General features: G+C 44.7%; 1 pseudogene; it reads left to right on the plus strand.

Annotated features, from left to right (window-relative positions):
- Positions 1–3,196: 3,196 nt before the first annotated feature.
- LOC132426274 (zinc finger protein 420-like) lies at positions 3,197–4,479 on the plus strand (annotated as a pseudogene).
- The last annotated feature ends 209 nt before the right edge of the window (positions 4,480–4,688 follow it).

The following is a 4,688-nucleotide window of genomic DNA, read 5'->3' on the forward strand; positions in this document are numbered from 1 at the left end:
TTGGAAAAAAAAAATGATTGAAATTCTCAGCTGCTCTCCAGGGTGATTAAATCCTAATTGAGGAAAGGGCCTTGTGTGAAACCTGCAGGCTACAGTAAGATGGTTCTGTGGCCTCCGAAGAAGATACAGTTGCATGTACTGCATTCAGCAATTGCTTTAGGCAGTTCCATATTGAGTGGTTACAGTTCTATAATAGGAAGGGCTGACATTATAATGATTTCTACTCTCCCTAATTATTCTGTGATGTTTGTTGATGTGCATAAGTGATGATATTGAAGCACCATTTAAGAGGGCACAGAGGACCTCTCATTTAAGTGGATGGAACTCAATTTTAGGTGGAGTGCCAGTCTACTCCCCTCTTACAATGTATTGTATATCCACCCTTTGAGCTTAAACCCCTCAGGTTGTTATCATTACTTATCAATAGAAAATGACTATTCAGGTGAAGGAATGACAAAGTTCTATTAATATTTAAGCAATAATTTATCATTTGGATTCCCTCCAGAGACAAAATCTTGGAAAAAAATGTTCACAGGTTTTCAGAGAAAGTACTTCCTCATTTTGCAGGTTAGGAAAATGAGGTTTGAGGATTTTAAATGCCTTGTCAAAGACAACATAGGATATAAAGAGCAAAACTGTGTGTTTTGTTTTGTTATTGCATTGTGCTTTTGATTTTTAAGAGTATTCTTCATTCTCAAGTCAAATTCACTTAGGAACTTTTCCATGTAGTGAGTAACTAAGATATGCTATATCCATAACTCATCTAATGGATCTTTTTGGATACCAACCATATGACAGTGGTACAAAAACCAAATGCCATTCCTGGGAGCTTATAATTGAGTGGTGAAGAAAAACACTGAACAGACAATTGTAACTAAGATTTGGGAAACTGATTTCATTCTTATATGCAATATGGACAGAAATTGAGAGAGAAGCATATCATTATCTTTCATCAGATGCTTTTTGAGTTTGGAAAAGCGGAAAGAAAAGGAGAAAAATCATTGGTGGACAATCTGAGGAAACACTGCAAATCAAAAGTTTCATTAAATGATCAACTCGTGTCCTAAAGAGTCTGACTCCATTTTTGATGTTTGGCTTCTGACAGCTTTCAGGACCCACCCCTCCTTTATCCCTTCTTGCCCTGTGCAAGGAAGTCTGGTGTTCCTCCCTGTGGCACCCAGAGGTAAGATCAAACCATGCAAACCCTCATCCACACGTGAGAATGTTCCCTTCAGCCCTATCCCTTAACCACAATACAAACCAAAGCCATCACCTCCACATAGCTCAAGGCACTCCAGACAAGCATATGTACCTGCCCTGCCCATAGTATTTATTTGGGACACTCTAGAGAAAGAAACATACAAATATGAGCAGGACAGAGAGGACCTCCTGAAATATACCTAGTAACCACACACACACACACACACACACACACACACACACACACACACACACACACTTGCAAGGACCTTGATATCAGGGAAGGAAACAAAAATTGAAAGAGATCTGCTATTTGATCCATTGGAAATCCAAAGTTTATTCTATTAAATGGAGGAAAATTCTTTTGAAACCACATTTCCAGGTCATTAGGGTTTCAAGTCCGTGTTCTACTGAACCTTATTCTATTAACACATTGGGAATGCAGTCTTAGAGATGATGATGGGCTTTACAGTTCTCACTCTGTAGCAAAGTGTCATTGAGACCATGAGCTATACTTTCATCAACTACTTGTTTACACGTAAAATTCTTTGATTACATACAGAGTGTGTATATATGAGTTTTTTTTTTTTTTCCATTTTGTCCGTTTAAATAGGACTTACATTAAAAATCAGCAAGGTGGGAGGGTTTTCCAGCGTGGACGGTAGGCGACGTTTTGTAAACTCGGGTGTGTTTACCGGTGGTGAGCTTTGCAGCCCTGGGCCGGCGTGAGGTCAGGGAGCCAGGAGGGCGCTGTGCTGGCTGCTCTGAGGGGGGTCTGAGGCTCGGTGTGGGTGCCATCCGCCCTGACTCTGTCTCAGGGCTGGGACAGGGGCCACCGGGCCTAGGCCCCTGCTTCGCCCACAGACTGTGCTGGGAGGGCTGCACTGATGGGTCCGATTCAGGTTCCACGTTCAGCAGAACCACTTACGAACTCTGCACCGGGCTCTGTGACCTTTGAGGACGTGGCTGTGTACTTCTTCCCAGGAGAAATGGAGGCTTCTTGATGAGGCCCAGAGACTCCTGTACCGTGATGTGATCCTGGAGACCTTTGCCACTTGTTGCGTCACTGGTTAGACAGTGACCACATCTCTATTACTGCTTCCTTGTCGGCTGTGCTGTGGTTGCCAAGGCTGAGACCTTCATCTTTTAGGTCCCATGTCGTTTTCCAACTGGAGCTGGGAGGTGAACCCTGGGTATGTGACAGAGTGGACATGACTCCAGGCACAGCTAGAGAGACCCAAAGTGGGACCTGCCTTGGTGATTGGCATCAGGAGGAAGAAGTGGTATCATGGCTGGGTTCAGATCATATCAGGAACACGTCCTGTGCCCCACAATGTTTTAGGGCCAAGGACAGTGACTGTGTGCCTCACTTCTATCTTTCCTACCCATTCTTCATACTTTGCTCATTCTGTCATTTCAACTCTGAATTCGAACCCAGGATTATCCCTCACCTGTCTGTCTTCCACTCTTTAGTGGTGTTCTCCATCCTCACTCTCATGTGCTCTCCAGTATTGGCCTACCTTAACGTGTCATGAATTCCCCACCTATCCTTAAAATAGTCCTTGAACATAGCTACTCAGTGACAGTCAGATTTTCCTGTGCCCGGACACACCTTTCCACACAGCACACGTGTCACCAGCAGCCAAGGCCCTGGTGAAAACCATTCCCAGAGGAGTGAGTTGTGGGCCCCAGCTCCTCTGTGTGTTCCACCCCCTCCTGTGTCTTTCACCTGGGTGTTGGCATAGAGCAGAGGATGAGGAGACACTTTCTGAGCAGAAAGTTTCTGTAGAAGTGCCACCAATAAATACTTCAAAGACAGACTTGTCCACCCTGCAGTCCTATCCCTGGCAGAGGTTTCTGCCTGTACTTAGAAGGTGGTTTGCATCTAGCTGAGGACCTTGGCACAAACCCTGGTCAGAAACTGTGTGGGACAGGTGTGAACTTTCACCAGCACAGTGGAGAGAGACTCTTTAGAAGAGACGTGGGTAAGACCTTTATGAAGAGCCACACAGTCCGTGCATGCAAGAATTCTTTCACATGCCAGGAGTTTGGGAAGGATTTCCCTGGTACCTCTGGCCTTCTCCAGCACCAGGTCACTCCACAAAAGGACACCGAGTGTATGGAGGCCTCTCACAATGGACAAAGGCAGTATAAGTGCCATGAATGTAGGAAAGCCTTCTGCCAAAAGTCCAGGCTTGGACTCAGCACCAGAGTACACATTGGAGAGAGGCCTTATGAATGCTGCAAATGTGGGAAAACCTTCACCTGTAAACCCATACTATTTAAGCACCAGAGAATCCACAATGGAGAAAGGCCTTATGGGTGCAGTGAATGTGGTAAAGTCTTTAGATGCAACTCCAGCCTCATTACTCATAGAAGAATTCAAACAGGGGAAAGGCCTTATGAGTGTAGAGAATGTGGGAAGTTCTTTAGCCAAAGCTCTCAACTTATTGTGCACCAGAGAATTCACAATGGAGTCAAGCCTTATGAGTGCAGTGAATGTGGGAAAACCTTCACCACTAAAAGCAAACTTGTTCAGCACCTCAGAGTCCACACGGGATAAAGGCCTTATGAATGTGAAGAATGCAGGAGAGCCTTCAGCTGTAAACACATGCTTGTTCAGCACCAGAGAATCCACACTGGAGAGAGGCCCTATGAGTGCAGTGAATGTGGGAATGTCTTTAGATACATCTCCAGTCTCATTAAACATAGAAGAATTCACACCAGGGAAAGGCCTTATGAGTGTAGTGAATGTGGAAAGTTATTTAGTCGAAGCTCCCACCTTAAAGTCCATCAGAGAATTCACACTGTAGCAAAGACTTATGAGTGCAGTGAATGTGGGAACCATTTTAGCCAAAACTCTAGTCTCATTTCACACCAGTGAGTTCACACTGGAGCAAAGGCTTATAAGTGTAGTGAATGTGGGAAACGTTTTAGCCAAAGCTCTACTCTTATTAAGCACCAGAGTTCACAATGGAGAAAAACCACGAGTGCACTAAATGTGAAGAATTCTTTAGCCAAAGCACCCAGCTTACTCAACGCCACAAAGTTCACATCACAGAAAGGCCTCAGCAGTGCAGTCAATGTGGAAACGTTTTCTGTCAAAGGTCTGCTCTGACTGAGCACCAGAAACTTAACAGCCCAGACAGACACTATGAGCGCAGTGAATGTAAGAAAGCTTTCAGCTGAAGGTCTAACCTCATTCATCACCAGAAAGTTCATACTGGAGAAAGGCCTTCAAATGAGACGAGGAGAGCAGTGAATGAGCTGTCTCCTTAGTTAATACATCATACTGAATAGGCTCTGTGAGGGAGTCATCAGCTGGAAGTTGAATGCCATACATCTGAACAGCCTTAGTGTGCAGATTGCCCATGAGTACCAGGTTCGTAGGAAGCTTTTAAGGAGCTATGCTGTACTTTCTGACTTAATGTCACTGTGTGTTTCTTACCTCTCCCAAGTGGCAGATCCCCATACTCGGCACCAGTCAC

The sequence above is a fragment of the Delphinus delphis genome, chromosome 5 (assembly GCF_949987515.2).
Source record: "Delphinus delphis chromosome 5, mDelDel1.2, whole genome shotgun sequence".
NCBI classification, from domain to species: domain Eukaryota; kingdom Metazoa; phylum Chordata; class Mammalia; order Artiodactyla; family Delphinidae; genus Delphinus; species Delphinus delphis.